The 17,587-nt window shown below is 45.1% G+C and overlaps 1 long non-coding RNA gene across 2 annotated transcripts; it reads left to right on the top strand.

Annotated features, from left to right (window-relative positions):
- Positions 1–5,173: 5,173 nt before the first annotated feature.
- LOC119914042 lies at positions 5,174–17,486 on the top strand. Of its 2 annotated transcripts, none has more exons than XR_005446715.1 (3): positions 5,174–5,235; positions 13,507–13,650; positions 17,427–17,486. It is a non-coding gene; the product is annotated as an uncharacterized LOC119914042 (long non-coding RNA). The 2 variants fall into 2 exon arrangements; XR_005446713.1 differs by having other exon boundaries at positions 5,183–5,338.
- Positions 17,487–17,587: the final 101 nt, after the last annotated feature.

The raw sequence follows: 17,587 nt of genomic DNA, 5'->3' as shown, positions 1-17,587 counted from the left end.
GTCAAGACTGTAAAACTGAATGAATGTGTGCGGAGTGGCCCAGCCAGCCGCTAAACAAACATCCTGCAAAGAGGCCCCGGAAAGGAGGGCTCGAGAGGCCGCCATGCCTCTGGTAGAATGAGCCCTCACAGCCACAGGTGAAGGCAAACCGCGCACCTGATAGGCCAGGGAATAGTCTGAACAATCCAGTTGCTAATAGTATGTTTGGATGCAGGGAGCCCGGCCCTGGGAGACCCAAAACACACTAGCAGCTGGTCAGCCTTCCTCCAACGGGAGGACCTCAGAGTGTAAATACTCAGTGCTCTGACAGGGCAGAGCAGATGAAGTCTCCCGTCCTCCGCCGTCACATGAGGTGGAGGATGAAATGCCTGCAGCACTGTGGACCCTGCCACACAAGAAGGCACTTTAGGGATGTATCCTGAACGAGGGTGCAGGATAGCCCTAATATTCCCCGGGGCAAACTCCAGGCTTTGCGGGGAAACCGAAAGCGCTTGGAGATCCCCCACCCTCCTCAGAGAGGTGATAGCAAGGAGAAAGGCCATCTTGACGGTCAAGTGCTTAGCCTCAGCTGACTCCAGGGGTTTGAAGGGGGCCTCAGCCACCGTCCCAAGAACCACTGCCAGATCCCAAGTGGGAACCTTGGACCGAGTCGCAGGTCTCATCCTCCGGGCACCACGGAGGAAACGTACAACCAAGGGAAGTTTCCCCAAGAACCCCTCCCTCAAAGGGGTGTGGAAAGAGAAAATAGCTGCCACGTACACCTTGAGGGTGGAAGGGGAAAGACCAGCAGAGAACCGGTCCTGGAGGAACTCAAGTACCTGAACCACCGGGCAGGTAACAGGGTCCACCGACTGCTCCCTACACCAAGTGGAGAAAACACTCCACTTCAGGCCGTACATCCTCCGTGTGGACGGGGCCCTGGAGCTCAGGAGGGTCTCGACTGCTCCGGCTGTTAGACCCGCCTCTAGGTACTGTGCCCCCTCAGGGGCCAGACCCACAGTCGCCATATGGCGGGCAAGGGTGAAGAACCCGGCCCTGCGCCTGGGACAGCAGGTCTCTCCTCAGAGGGACCCGCCACGGCGGGCCGTCCAGGAGCGACATGATGTCCGAGAACCACACCCGGGTTGGCCAGAACGGGGCTACGAGCAGTAGGCCGACATAGTCCTGGCGGACCCGCTCCAGAACCCCGGGAGCAGAGCGACTGGGGGAAAAGCGTACAGACGTAGCCTCGGCCACGAATGTACCATGGCGTCCAGACCCAACGGGGCTGGAGGAACGAGAGAAACCATAGCGGGCAGTGCGTAGTCTCTTGAGACGCAAACAGATCCACGTCTATGGGGCCGAACTCTTCGCACAAGAGCTCCACCACTTCGGGGTGAAGTCTCCATTCCCCGGGCCTCAGCCCCTGCCTCAACAGCAGGTCTGCTCCCTGATTCTGCGTCCCCAGGAGATACATCGCCCTGAGCGATAGTAACCTCTGCTGGGACCACAGGAGGATCTGACGCGCCAGTCTGTCCAGAGGGCGCGAGCGCAGACCGCCCTGGTGATTCAGATAGGCCACCACCGCTGTGTTGTTCTCCTCGGAACGAACCAGGACGTGGTGGCCTTGGAGATCGGGCAGGAAACTCCTTAGAGCCTGGAACACCGCCAACATCTCGAGACAGTTGATATGCCACTCGGATCGATGCACCTGCCAGGATCCCCTTGCAAAGCGGCCGTCCATGACCGCGCCCCAGCCCGTGAGGGAGGCGTCTGTCGAAAGAACCAGCCGGCGACAAGACCCTCCCAGCACGGGCCCCTGGGACAGGAACCAAGTTTCCTTCCAAACTGATAGGGAACGAAGACACTTGCGCGTAACCCAAACCAGACGGAGAGGATTCCCCTTGGGGAAAAACCCTTGTTCCTTAGCCACCACTGCAGGGGTCTCATGTGCAGCAGTCCAGATGGTATTACGCTGGACGCAGCTGCCAGGAGACCCAACACTCGTTGAAAGTGTTTCATAGTGATGGCGTGGCCTAACTTCACCCCTTTCACGGCAGCCAATATGGTGTCGACACGTGCCGGAGACAATTGTGCCCGCATCGTTGTCGAATCCCATGCAACCCCTAGGAACGTAGCCCGTAGGGTGGGCGCCAGCACGCTCTTCTTTGCGTTGAGCCTCAGCCCTAAACGCCGCAGACGAGCCAGAACGACATCTCGATGCCGAACCACCAACTCTCGAGACTGGGCTAGGATGAGCCAGTCGTCGATGAAGTTGAAATCCGGATGCCCCGGAGCCTCAGTGGGGCCAGTGCTGCATCCATACACTTGGTGAATGTGCGAGGGGAAAGTGCCAGGCCGAATGGAAGAACCCGATACTGGTAAGCCACACCCCCGAAGGCAAACCTCAGGAACTTCCTGTGAGAAGGACGGATGGAGACCTGGAAATAGGCGTCCTTTAGATCTATCGTGACGAACCAATCCTCAGATTGGATGTGCGTCACGGTGGCGGGGATGATGAGCATCTTTAACCTGAATCTCCTCAGAGACCGGTTAGAACCCGCAGATCCAAAATAGGGCACGCAGCCCTCCGTCCTTCTTGGGGACTATGAAGTACCGGCTGTAGAACCGGCGTCTCTGTCTGGGGGGAGACACGTTCCACGGCCCCTTTCCTCAGCAGAGTACAAACTTCCTGTCCCAACACCGGACCTTGCTCCGGGCGGACCACAGTCCAAACCACCCCCTCTCTTCTGTTGAATTTGGAGGGCGGGTTTTGAACTGTAGTCGATACCCATCTATGGCAGTGCGCAGGACCCGCGGAGAAATGTTCGTCAGGCTCCGCCAAGCGTCTGCAAAGTCTGCCAACGGAACCAGCCCCTCGGGGCTGGTGGTCGGTGTCTCATGTGATCTTCTGGTGGACCCCTGAAGCCCCAGAACGGCAGGGGGGAGCCGCCGAAGATCCACGGTGAGTGAGTCGGGATGCCGTCCGCCTGCAGACCCTCGGGGCAGGCAGTACGGCGCGGACTCGATGGTGGCAGGTGCGTCCTGAACGTGTAAACGGCGGGATAACATCACCTGTTGCCACGGCGGAGGGGACCTCGGTCGGCCTCCGGGGGGGTGGGGGGGGTGCGGGAGGGGAGAAAGACTCCCCTACCCCGGTCTTCCCTGAGCTCCGTCTTTGGGACTGGATGACGGTCCTCAGATCGCGTCTCTCAGACGGCTGAGGGTGAGAGCGCCGTCTCGCTGCCCCAGCTCCTCGGGGGGGCCCCGAGAAGCGACACTCTGCTTCCCTCCTCTCCGTAGGAGCTCGTAGAGGGAAGGGACCTACGCCTGGCAGCCTCAGCTGCCTTGGGTCCAGACCGGCGAGGGAGGTACTGGCGGAACGCTTCACACTGCGTCTAACGCTTCGTGGTTCTGCGAAGCTCCTGCCAGATCTTCTGTAGCAGGTTGGCTTGGTAGGCTTGAAGCACCGTGGTGTGCAAGCTCGCACCTGCCTGGCCCGCTGCCATGTACGCCTTCCCCACAAGCGTGGATGTGGTGCGACATGGTTTGGATGGTAACGCCGGCTTCTCCAGGGAGGACGCAAGTCGAGGGGAGAGATAGCTCGCAAGCTCATCCTCCACCCGAGGCCTCCTCCCATAACCACGGTCCCTAACCCCCATCACATTACTGTAGTTCAGTGATCGGGGTGTGGAAAGCCATGTAGAGAAGGGTCTGCCCCATGATTTACTCAGTTCATCATGTAAATCAGGAAAGAATGGCAGAGACCGGCGTGGAGGTGGCGTGTGGTGCTTAAGAAACCTTTCATCAAGCTACCACTAGCCTGTGGTGTCTGCTCCTCCTGTGGCCAGTTGATGTTGAGCTTAGCCACGGCTCTAGTCACCACCTCCAGCAGCACGTCATAGTCGGGCGCTGCCTGATGACGCCGCCCCGACACCCGGAAGTCATCGTCCACTGCGCTGAGCACGTCCGCCTCCTCGGAGTCGGATTGCTGCAGCGTCTCCGGATCCAAAACGCGAGCGGGAGAAGCCGAGAACGGGCTCCCGAACGAGGAAAGGAAGCGTCGGAGCCAGCGGATGAAGGTCGGGAAAAAGCCTCAGCCGTCCCGAAATCCTCCGACAGATCACGCTGTGAACCCCATGAGTGAAGCCGCCGGGCCGCCTCAGCGGCCGCAGGGCCCGCGCCTCGGGGAAAACACATCCGGCCATCCTCGGAAAAGAGAGCCATACTGTACCTCAGTACCCGCACGGAAAGGGCTTCGCAACGGGCGCAGGCAGCCCCCTCGAGAGCTGCCCGTGCGTGCTCCATCCCCAAACACGAGACACACATCTCATGAGAATCTCCATCCGTGATGTACCGAGGGCAAGAAAAAACACACCTTCTGTACATCTGGTTGCCGGACATGCTGGTAGACTTCTTCTTCAGGTAAGACACACTGCTTGTAGGACTGGAGCTTTCTTCAAACAACATACAGAGCGCCTGCTGAATAAAAAAAAGCTAATGATGAGTGTGTACAGGTGTGCTTTATACTCCTCCGGTTATTCCGTCACACCTTACCGTTCTAGCAACAAGCCAATAGGATTGGAGTGATTTCATTCACGTTCAGACCTGCTTCGCCTAGAGGCGTTCCCATAGTGTCGTAACCGACGCAGTTCGAGTTCCCTCGAAGGGGAACAGAAGTATCAGCAGTAAAATGTAGCTGAAGGATCCAAAGGAAAAGTCGGCCTCCTCATTCTGCTGCAGAATGAAACCTGTCAGTGTTACATTATTATTTATTGGCTGTTATTGTCACAGCTAACATCTGATTTGTTGGATGTTAGCTTTGTTAGCTGTGAGTGAACCGCTCTTACTAAAAGGGTTAGTTAGCTGCTAGCTGTTAGCTGTTAGCTGCTAGCTGTTAGCGCACACACAGACACACAGATACTTGTTTCTCTACCCCTGTGGGGACATCTTATTCACATTCCCTGAACCATCACATCTACCTGAAACTAATCACAATCTGAACCCTAAAACCAAGTCTTAACCGTAATTTTTTGTCCCCATGGTTACATTCAGATTCAAGTCCCCACCAGGATATAAAAACATGAATCACACACACACACACACACACACACACACACACACACACACACACAGAAACTCCCCTGGTTTCCAGTAAATGCAGAGGGGAGGAGCTACACTGATCAGGTGAGAACAGGGAGGAAGCTGAAGCAGAAAGAGTTCAGTTAGAGTCCCAGAACTGAAGGCTGAGGCAGGGTGAGTGTTAATCCAACATTTTATTATGTTACTGTCAAAGTCTCTGAGGCAGTTTTCTCCCTGTGGACTGGAGAGGAAAGAAACCTTAGAGGAACTCAGCACTGTGAGTGTTTTTACATCTTGTTGGGGACTTTATCCTGAGACAATGAGGACTCGTGTCCATGTGGACAGAGAAAGTTTTTGAAGGTTAAGACTTGTTTTAGCGTTCAGATTACAGTCAGTCTAATGTCAGAGGATTAGGTAAGGCAGTTTGTCAGGGAGATGTCCAAAGGTGTGTGTGACTTCCTGTTGTTGTGTGACTCTTCTTTCCTGGTTCTGAGCTCACAGACCTTTTTTTTTCCTTCAGATAACTGCTACATCAAACCTTTAACATTTAAAAGCTGACCTACAGTTGAAAAGCACAAATGTTTTCTGTAGAAATTTAAAAGATTCAAGAAAATTAGTTTTATTTAATGACCAATTAATAATTTAACCTGATATATTATAAAATCTAAAGACATTTGAGAAGCTCATTAAAAGTCGTATTTATTGCAGAACTATTCAGCCAGATGAAGTTAGACTGAACAAGGAAGAGAGTTGGTCATAAACCTGAGCAGGTGAAGAAAAAGGGAGCAACTAAACAATAACAGAGAAGTTTGCAGGAAGTTAGTTGAGACTCATTTAGAGTCGACTGATCAGATCCATCAATAATCAATAACTGGCTTCTCTCTGTTGCAAACTGAAAATATCTGAGTTTCTTATGTTTGTTGTTTCTGCCATTTTATAAACCAAACGATCATCAATAGAGAGAAGACCTGTCAGCTTAATCAGTAATGAAGATATTTATTAGCTGCAGCTGTGAATAACATTTAAAAAACACATCTAATTTGAATAATTACTCATTCATAATAAACTTCTACTGAAATAGTGACATGAAATTCAGTAAACAAGACTTTAACTTAAACATCTGATTAGTGGAGGAGGATTTCCCACCTGTTTGTGAACACTGAAAGATAATATGGGAATTAACTACAATGGGCAATTTTGTACTTGTTAAATCAGAAAAAGCAAATACTATGAATAAACACATCTAATAAACTGAACTAATATCAGCAAAACAGAAAGGTGACCTGTGAGACTCATAAGATAAACCTGCTGTGGGACGGCTCAGTGAAGGCATCTGGTAATTTTATCATCTGTAAAACTAAATAATGTTTTGTTTTATCAAACACCCAGTGAACATTTATTTGTGATGAAATTAGTCCTCATCTCCTGATGAAGCTGCCACATTTACACCAGGACAACATTCCCGCTGTGTGATTACAAAATGTTGCATTCATATTATAGTCTGTTAGTACTCCAATAAGTAAAGATTGTTTAAATATATATATGTAGATATATAATTGTTGTCTTTGATATTAACTTTTTGGTTTGGTTTGGCAAACAAATCAGATTAGAAGATTTCTATGTTATTGCCTGTTAAATACAGGTGTGTTCCCTTCTTCACTTTACCCTGAGGAAGGTCATCTGTGGTTGATCCATCAGTCACATTGTAGTGAACAACGGTGTGGATTTGTGCAATTTATATTGAATAAATTTGGAGCTACTCCAAATTCCCCTCTCCTCTCCCAGAGAAGAAAATGGGGTCAAAGTTGCTTTCTCTAAGTGCTATCCCTGACCATAAAACTGGCTCCCTTTTGATTCCAAAGCTGATAACGCGGGGCCTGACTGTTAAACTGACAAAGGGACACGAACCAGCGATTAGCATTTCCCTGAACAGCCTATCAAAACTGGCCCCCCCACACATGTTTCCGTGGCAACTGACCTTGCTCTTTGTTTTATTACCCATCAAAGGGACTAACCCCTGTCTCACCCAGTGTGACATGATCCAGAGAGCTGAACTTTCAATAACCAAAGACTCCAAAGACTCAAAGTATTTAATTAAGTTTAATTAAATCTTTAGTTACCTGATTACGTTTGCCTCTATTTGAGTAGTTATGTTAACATGTTGTTACTATCTGTTGTTGATATTAGTGCTATATTAGTGAGTCTAGATTAGTTACTTTTGCAGTGTTTTTATTTTCAGCGAGACACTCCTTCATCTAATGTAATCAATGCTTGTTCAAAATTCCTTTAGAAATGATGACAAAGGAATGTTTTACTATACTCTTAATCGCCAGCTTGGATTTAAGGATGAATCAACAATAATTCCCCGGTTCCTAAGGAGAGATGATCTTGGATTAATCTAAGCTTCCTCATGTAACCTGAGCTCCCCCAAGTGGACGAAATAAGTATTACATACCCTCATTGGAAATGCCGTTAATGTATAAATATCCTGACCAATAATGTGACAATTGTTTAAGTTAAGTTGTTTAAGTTTAGAAAGGCAGTCCCTTGGGAAACCTGAATATTAAAATTCATAAGTGGGTATTAATTCTCATAAATTTATTAAAATGCATAACTAAATCTAGGTTTGCTACAACATCCACATGAAATGAGAGAGTTTCTGGTCTGTGTTCATCAGTGTTACATCCCGAAGTGTCTACGGGCAGCGGGCCATTAACATAAACCAGATGTTATTGGTATTTGAAAGGATATTTATTTTAAAAAAAGGCAAACAGAGCTCACAACAGAAAATGGGCCTTTGGGTGCTGCGGAAATCAATAAAGGAGGGTTACTAATCTAACTACAACTAAACAAAAAAGGGTAATCCAAAAAGCTCTCTAACTAAAATCCAACACACAAAGCGCACAGCACCCCTGAACCTAGTGGAACTAAACAGAAACCAAACTACTGTGTGCTACAGCGGTATCAGTTTTAGGACTCGATACCTGGCCCACTTCCTCACCTTTGCACAGTTCTAACAGGACCACGTACAACAGTGTCTATCAAGGCTAAACAACAAACACTACAAGGCAAAAAGCTCTGAGGCAGCTGCCCTGACCTGCAGTCCAAGTAGGCTATTTGAGCCGGAGGTGGACTTCGCTGGAGCTCCTGGATTGGGCCAGCGGTGGCATGCCGCACCAATCGTCGTCCCCGTTGCAGGGAAACCCAGGAACTAGGCGGGACTTTCCTTTACCGCACAGCCAATCCGCAGCATAACAGATAGAACACATGCACAGGTAACACTGCAGGCGGGTGCAGCCCGAGATAAGCATGACTAGTTAAATGCAGACTTCCTGACTTTGCATTAAGGCAGAAAGCAGGAGGAGTTTTCCAGCATGATAAACTGTATTTAGCTATTTATTATTTTAGCACTAACACAACAGACAGGGCTCTCTTTCAGCTCAGTGCAGCACCAGCACGATCTCATCCCAGACTGTCAGCACAGTGGGGGCGGAGCTTCATCGTGGGCCCACCTGCTACAAAGTCATATTAACTAATATTAAGTTTACATGACCCCAGACTCACTCCGAAAGTCCACAGAGTCAGTCTGCTTCGCTGCTGCCGGAGCAGCCTTTCTACTAAATGTTTGTGTTCACACCAGAAGCTCTGCAGTGCGTCCAGGAAGCGTCCCAGCGTCAAGCTGCACAGAGCACATGAACCGGGCAGGAAGTCAGACACAGAAACGGCAGAGAAACGGTCAATTTTCAAAATAAAATACCCGTACACGCAGCGACGCCCTTCCTCAGAATTCCCATGAAGCCTGAGGGTGAAGGGGGTTTTGTTAAAATGTGCTAATAAGTTTGCCATTTGTTTGAAATACAAATGTTACGTTATGATTTCTGTTTATTAAAACGTGTCTGTATTTGTTGGTATTTGTCCTTGTTGTGGTGGTTTACTGTTGAAACCAGGAGTCTGTTTCATTTGATGCTGAATTCTCCCATAGTGCTGTTTGTTTGTGTCCACTATAATCAACTGCGCAAAACTTCTTAATCCACGTAGCGGGTCCCCTACCAGCCGGGGCCCTAGATCGACTGCCCCGTGCGCCCACGCTGCCTCCGCGTATACTTGTGTACCCTGTGGTATTAAAAGGCATCTGTTGTTACCATAGTAACTACAGGTGTCTCGTGCACAATGAGCGGCTGCATAATAGTATCAAAACTGGTTAATGAAAGCCAATCAGAGTGACATTTACTATTTTACAGATTTTAACCATCACTCCTCAGTGAACTCTTTGGCTGTGGTCTGAGAGCATCTAAGTAGGTCTATGTAGATTTTTCATTATGGAATTAGGCCTGCCATGTTTTTGAGGAGTCTGTTCACACTGATATAAGCTAATGAAAATGTTCATTTTGCGAAAGTTGAAAATATGAAACAGTAATTTGGCAACTGAAAGTCGGGCCCGCACAGTGTCTGCTTAGAACAAATGCAGTTGAGGACCCCTGATGTAGAGGTCAGTTAAATAATAGCCTGCTTCCATTGGTGGTTAAAAAAAAGTTTTCATAGTTTGGTAACATGCTTTACTCCAAATAGCCAAAAAGACATCGGTGCATGACAATGTTGGTTGGCATTAGCAACCAGTTTATTGTACTAACACTAATGATATCACATTAAAATGACCACATGTTTGAATGTAAATAGGGATATGACTTCATATAAAGTCCAGTGTTTCCTGTTTTCCCAGTCCAGTGCGGCCCAGCAGAGTCTAATCTGTTCCTCTACAGTTTCCTAATGATGATAAAACATTCTCAAACTTCTCATTATAACATTAAATGTCATTGTTTTTCACCATTGATTTGGCAAAGTATCTTTCAAACAGACTAAAATCGAAAGCACCATATGGCTTTATTCCCTTATCAAAAGACTGCAATTTAATTAAAGAAGTACATGGATTAAAAAGATGTTAAATCAATAGGCTATAAATAAGTTAGTTAAGGAGGTTAAAAATTTAACTGAGCTACATGTAACGGAGTAAATGTAAGTCGTTACTACCCACCTCTGCTGATAATCAGTTTTGTGTTTATACCTTTGCGCAGATATGAAACATTTCATATGTGTCATTGTGTCACTTATAGTATCATGTTTTCATAAGTTTGAAGGTGCGCTGTCACCTGTTTTAGTTTTTCATGCTGTCACCTGTTAGTTTTTCATGCTGTCACCTGTTAGTCTTTCATGCTGTCACCTGTTAGTTTTTCATGCTGTCACCTGTTTTAGTCTTTCATGCTGTCACCTGTTTGTTTTTCATGCTGTCACCTTGTTTTAGTCTTTCATGCTGTCACCTGTTTTAGTCTTTCATGCTGTCAGCTTGTTTTAGTCTTTCATGCTGTCACCTTGTTTTAGTCTTTCATGCTGTCACCTGGTTTAGTCTTTCATGCTGTCACCTTGTTTTAGTCTTTAAAGCTGTCACCTTGTTTTAGTCTTTAAAGCTGTCACCTTGTTTTAGTCTTTAATGCTGTCACCTGTTTTAGTCTGTCATGCTGTCATCTTGTTTTAGTTTTTCATGCTGTCACCCTGTTTTAGTTTTTTCATGCTGTCATCTTGTTTTAGCCTTTCATGCTCTCACCTTGTTGTAGTCTTTCATGCTGTCACCTTGTTTTAGTCATTCATGCTTTCACCTTGTTTTAGTTTTTCATGCTGTCACCTTGTTTTAGTCTTTCATGCTGTCACCTTGTTTTAGTCTTTCATGCTGTCACCTTGTTTTAGTTTTTCATGCTGTCACCTTGTTTTAGCCTTTCATGCTCTCACCTTGTTTTAGTCTTTCATGCTCTCACCTTGTTTTAGTTTTTCATGCTGTCACCTGTTTTAGTTTTTCATGCTGTCACCTTGTTTTAGCCTTTCATGCTGTCACCCTGTTTTAGCCTTTCATGCTCTCACCTTGTTTTAGTTTTTCATGCTGTCACCTGTTTTAGTTTTTCATGCTGTCACCTTGTTTTAGTTTTTCATGCTGTCACCTTGTTTTAGTCTTTAATGCTGTCACCTGGTATGGTTTTTCATGCTGTCATCTTGTTTTAGTTTTTCATGCTGTCACCTTGTTTTAGTCTTTAATGCTGTCACCTGTTTTAGTCTGTCATGCTGTCATCTTGTTTTAGTTTTTCATGGTGTCACCTTGTTTTAGTTTTTCATGCTGTCACCCTGTTTTAGTTTTTTCATGCTGTCATCTTGTTTTAGCCTTTCATGCTCTCACCTTGTTGTAGCCTTTCATGCTCTCACCTTGTTTTAGTTTTTCATGCTGTCACCTTGTTTTAGTCTTTCATGCTGTCACCTTGTTTTAGTCTTTCATGCTGTCACCTTGTTTTAGTTTTTCATGCTGTCACCTTGTTTTAGCCTTTCATGCTCTCACCTTGTTTTAGTCTTTCATGCTCTCACCTTGTTTTAGTTTTTCATGCTGTCACCTTGTTTTAGTTTTTCATGCTGTCACCTTGTTTTAGTCTTTAATGCTGTCACCTGGTTTGGTTTTTCATGCTGTCATCTTGTTTTAGTTTTTCATGGTGTCACCTTGTTTTAGTTTTTCATGCTGTCATCTGTTTTAGTTTTTTCATGCTGTCATCTTGTTTTAGCCTTTCATGCTCTCACCTTGTTTTAGTCATTCATGCTGTCACCTTGTTTTAGTTTTTCATGCTGTCACCTTGTTTTAGTCTTTCATGCTGTCACCTTGTTTTAGTCTTTCATGCTGTCACCTGTTTGTTTTTCATGCTGTCATCTTGTTTTAGTCTTTCATGGTGTCACCTTGTTTTAGTTTTTCATGCTGTCACCCTGTTTTAGTTTTTTCATGCTGTCATCTTGTTTTAGCCTTTCATGCTCTCACCTTGTTGTAGCCTTTCATGCTCTCACCTTGTTTTAGTTTTTCATGCTGTCACCTTGTTTTAGTCTTTCATGCTGTCACCTTGTTTTAGTCTTTCATGCTGTCACCTTGTTTTAGTTTTTCATGCTGTCACCTTGTTTTAGCCTTTCATGCTCTCACCTTGTTTTAGTCTTTCATGCTCTCACCTTGTTTTAGTTTTTCATGCTGTCACCTTGTTTTAGTTTTTCATGCTGTCACCTTGTTTTAGTCTTTAATGCTGTCACCTGGTTTGGTTTTTCATGCTGTCATCTTGTTTTAGTTTTTCATGGTGTCACCTTGTTTTAGTTTTTCATGCTGTCATCTGTTTTAGTTTTTTCATGCTGTCATCTTGTTTTAGCCTTTCATGCTCTCACCTTGTTTTAGTCATTCATGCTGTCACCTTGTTTTAGTTTTTCATGCTGTCACCTTGTTTTAGTCTTTCATGCTGTCACCTTGTTTTAGTCTTTCATGCTGTCACCTGTTTGTTTTTCATGCTGTCATCTTGTTTTAGTCTTTCATGCTGTCACCTTGTTTTAGTCTTTAATGCTGTCACCTGTTTTAGTTTTTCTTGCTGTCACCTTGTTTTAGTTTTTCATGCTGTCACCTTGTTTTAGTCTTTCATGCTGTCACATGTTTTAGTTATTTCATGCTGTCATCTTGTTTTAGCCTTTCATGCTGTCACCTGTTTTAGTTTTTCATGCTGTCACCTTGTTTTAGTTTTTCATGCTGTCACCTTGTTTTAGTTTTTCATGCTGTCACCTTGTTTTAGTCTTTAATGCTGTCACCTGGTTTAGTTTTTCATGCTGTCATCTTGTTTTAGTCTTTCATGCTGTCACCTTGTTTTAGTCTTTAATGCTGTCACCTGTTTTAGTTTTTCTTGCTGTCACCTTGTTTTAGTCGTTCATGCTGTCACTAATGTTTCTGTGCAGTGCATTGATTTTGCTGCTGTTTTAAAGGTGCTTTCACTTCCGCTGCTGACATCATGTTACTCTGGTTGTGATGTAAAGCCTGTGTAGCAGCCGTTGGCATCAATAAACCCGCGTGGAGTTCGACCGGTGCAATATCTTTATTGTTCCATCACGCACCGTGAAACTAAAACAAACATTAATCATTAATCTTACAATACACGCATCAAAGACACATAGTCCACACTACTTGAATTAACATTACACAACATCAACAACGAGTTGACACACCTGTCCAGGGTGTACCCCGCCTTGAGCACGATGTCAGCTGGGATTGGCTCCAGCTCCCCGCAACCCTGTACGCAGGATAAGCGGTTGACGATGGATGGATGTTTTATGTTCTTTTATCTTGTGGGGGACTTTTTCCTGAATGCGTACTAACCCATGAGGACTCATGTCCATGTGGGTGGAGACTGGGTGGAGATTTTTGATGGCGAAGACTTCGTTTTTAGCTTTTAAGTTATGATTAGATTAAGGCTACAGTAAGAGGCTGGGGAAAGCGTTATTTTAAAAATGTGTCTGTGTGTTACTTTCTGTTCTCTCTGTCTTGTGACCATTGAACAAACCTGTTTCCTGATTCTTGTGTTCTGAGCTCACAGTCAGTTTTACTGTTTTACCTCTCAGACTGACTGAAGTCCAGAAGATGAGTGTTTGTGTCGAGGAAGACGGAGCAGAGTCTGCAGGATCCAGCTGTCTGTCTATGAAGAGTGACCAGCCCAAAAACCGTCCTCCAGACTTCAGTCCTGAACCTGGACCCTCAGACTCAAAGTAAGAGACTGTTTTTACTGTAAACTGACCTGATGGAAGATGATGCATTGAGGATGAAGACAAAATGTTCTGCTAACAGATTTATATTCCTGATGCAGAACTATTAGTGCAGATACTGTTTCAAACTAAGATGGATCTGATTTGATTTCTGGAGCAAAACACCTGAGAACCTCCATTTCAGAATTTACACTTCAAGAACATCTTCATATATTTTTGCCCTCACGTTGACGTCACTGTAAAGATTTAGAAGGATTCAGAATCTGAAAGAATCTGCTTCAAATGTGTCCTTCATTTTCTCCTATTTGTCCTCTAAACACTGAGCTGTTTGGATCTTCCTCAGATCAGCTGTTCTGATCCACCAGATGCATCTTGAATCACTTCAGATCATAATTGTGCAACATGTGGTGAAAAAGCATTTGTAGTTCAGCTTTGCTCACCTTGATGAACACTATGCTTTGAATCATTAGTAAGTGGAGCTTTGAGCTCAGATTCTCTCCACCATATATTGTTCCTAAAGGTGAAGAACAAACATCCACGGGCAGCACTGATGGAAAAGTTAGCAGTGGATGGAAAAAGGGCAGAAAATTGGACCACTTCTCTTTTTACAATATTTGAATAGTTTTCATGTGATAGTTGACAGTAGAGAGTGACAGGAAACAGAATGACATCCAAACAAGGCTCCGTGTGGACTTGAACCTGTGACACCGCTGTTACATGCTGTGTGTTTAGACCACTTCTAAGCTCAGTTCAAAGCTAACTAACTCAAGCTAAGCTGCCCAGAGTGACTGTAAAACAGTGAAGGACATAATCAGCTCTCTTTAATGGAGGCTTTTACTGTGAAGGAGCTGCAGGAAGTGTTGAGTTTGTGTTAATAACAAACTGCAGGCAGATCACTAAATGTTTAATAAGACAGTCAGACAGGAAAAGCAGTTAATTAGTGTTTCTGAGAGCAGGAGAGCTGAAATAAAAGGAACAATCATCTTCATTACTGACTGAAAGCTGAATTCAAACAGAAAAGTAACGACACTTTTACTCTGTGACCATCTGAGCTTCTACACAGTGTCGGACACATCTGGAGATTTTTCAACAACAAGCAACAAATCATTTTAGTTCTAAAGAAATGTCTTCACAGAGAGAGGAAGAGAAGTCACGTTATAGTGTCATGAAATATAAACATGAAGATTACTGTGAAATATGTAGAAGATTCTAACACTTTCAATTAAATTGCATCCAAGGAAGGTTCAAATCAAGGACAACTGGACTTGGCTGAAGATATTGGAAGACATTTCGTCCCTCATCCAAGAGACTTTGCCTCAGGCGGCTCTAATGACCATAACGACTGACCAAAACGGCCAGGAGCTCTAACGAACCAGCGGTATCGATCATCTTGATAACGACCCCACAGAGGTTAAATAGCTGAGTTTCCCTACCAGCCAGTCAGAACTGAAGAAGTCTCTTGGATGAGGGACGAAACGTCTTCCAGTATCTTAAAGTCCAAATCAGTCAGTCTCATATCTAAAGGGTCAATTCTCTTGGCAGGGACGTGGAGATAGTCAATACACACAGCTTCTTGATAACAGTGAATTTATTAACTAACTAAAGCGACATAAAAGGGTGGTTAAATACAGGGAAAATAAACAATGAGAAATGGAGATTGGATTGTGGACAGCATTTGACTCATATGGCAGAGGAGAACTAATGAAAGTAAGCTATGAGTTTAGGAGTTAAAAGGAATTATTAACATTACAGGACATCTCTGACAACAGAATGTTTGTTAGGTCTTACTGCTTGTCGACGGCCTGCTTTGGCCTGTTGCACGGGTCCCACGCTAGCTGTCCGATCCTGGCTTTTTACTAGGGATACTCCGGGGTTCTCCGTGTCTGAAGAAAACTTCAAGGTTTGGCCGTCCTCCGTCTGGCAATTCGGCTGTTTTCAGGTTTCCTTCGTTGCCGCTGGCGAGACCACGTGGCTTGGTCTGACCTCAGTGAAGTTGGCTCGACGAACAAGCTTAAAAGGGAACTTGGTCGATAGGCTGTTTGTAATCTCTGGTTAATTTCCCTTTTGTCAGTTTAACAGTCAGTCACCACGTTATCAGCTTCGGAATCAAAAAGGTGCCAGTTTTATGATCAGGCTGCTCAGGGATAGCACTTAGAGAAAGCAACCTTTCCACCCCCTTTCTGTTGAAGTTGATCTTTAACCCCCCTGCTCCTCTCTGGGAGAGGAAAAGAGGAATTTGGAGTAGCTCCAAATTTATTTAATATAAAATGCACAAATCCACACCGTTGTCCCACTACAATGTATTCAGATGTAAATTTACAATATTAACCGATTATTCACAAATCGTTCTTCAGAGCCTGCAGGAGGAAGTGAAAAACTGTCACTTCCCAATGAGCTCGTCTGTTAGGGTTACTATGACGATGAGGTCGTGATGTCATTTCAAAGCAACACATTGCTGTTGAGAGGGTTGTTGTTTTCCACAATATTCTCCCGACCCCTGGAGGCTCCGTGTAGTTCTGATAATATAAGTGGACAAACATCAAACTGTCTTTATTCATCCTGATACAGCGTGTTAGTAAGAAAATCTAAACTCACCACAAAAGCTCTCTCTCTCTCTTAATGCAGGTAATATTTTCACTAGCGGTGCAGATTTTAGATTTCAACCAGGTGTGTGCTCGTCTGCGTTCTTAAACTCATGAGCGAGACACATATCCAGACTCTGCAGAGACAGCTTCACACAACATGCTGGAAACTCAGCTGGCTGCACCTGCCTTGCATCAAGGCTATTAAACAAATCTCTCCACATTTGCTTTGCAGGCTAAATCGACACCTTGACATAATACCAGTGGTGCACAGGATGGTAATGTGGATCAGCTGGTGAAGTAACGTGGAAAGTGAAATAACTATTTTGCACCGAATAACGTTAGAAACTGCTCTGCGTTAGCCAGCGAGCTAACCAGCTAAAGCACAACACCCCAATATATTTGACATGTTTAGCAGTAATGTTAGTTTACCTGTCCAACAGGACGAAAGCCAACTCTGTGTCGGTTTTGTTGGTTCCAGAACAAGCATTGGTCTCTCCGTGACTCCAGCCTTTCTGATGTTGACTATGTTTTCACCCAAAGTTGATTCTCGTTTGGCCTGAAGGGCTTCATCACATAAAACTATGTCGTTGGTTTTTAGCCTCATGTGGAGTTTGTGTTGCCGTCAGTGTTGTGCTGGGAGCTGGTTGGTTATTGGTTTTAGCGGACTCTAGTGGTGAAACATATCGATTCTGAAAACAATCTCTTCTCCCCGACAGTAAGCTGATACACACACCGCTGCAGCCACACAGCCCACCTCCTGTTATTCACAGCACTTTCTCATTTGCTTCGTTTGAATTGTGTTTCTTTCCCCTTCCAGCTGTGATTAGCTAGTACTGTCACTACAGGATACATGCAAGCACAAATGAAAGTGACGGTACAGAGCGGTGCTAACAAAAGAGCAAAGCAGCTGCAGGACCGACACGCCATAGTTAAGGCTTTCATACATAAAAAACAAAAATATAACATCACCTGGTAACTTAAAACGAGCTGTTTTCAGGAAGTTCAGAGCAGAGTTTTCTGAGGGAGATGGGTTGGACCTCGAACTTTTTCACTTTGCAAACCTATTACATGCACAAAAAATATAGAACTCCATAAAGGAGAGGGAAGAAGCCAAAAATCATTATATGAACTCTTAAAAAAAAAAGAAAACTACTGTAAAAAAGTTATTTTCATAGAATTTTGATTTTTTTACAGTGTGGAGGAGCAGCCGTCCTGCTGTGCTTTGTGTCAGGACGTCCTGAAGGATCCAGTCTCTACCAGCTGTGGACACTGGTTCTGCAGACTGTGCATCACCTCATACTGGGACCAGTCTGCTTCATCAGGACACTCCTCCTGTCCCCAGTGTGGAGACAGAT

This window comes from Micropterus salmoides, unplaced genomic scaffold (genome assembly GCF_014851395.1).
Source record: "Micropterus salmoides isolate LMB-PRFRI ecotype aquatic unplaced genomic scaffold, ASM1485139v1 Ms_hic_scaffold_1, whole genome shotgun sequence".
In the NCBI taxonomy this organism is placed as follows: Eukaryota; Metazoa; Chordata; class Actinopteri; order Centrarchiformes; family Centrarchidae; genus Micropterus; species Micropterus salmoides.
This window is presented reverse-complemented; position numbering and strand designations above follow the sequence as displayed.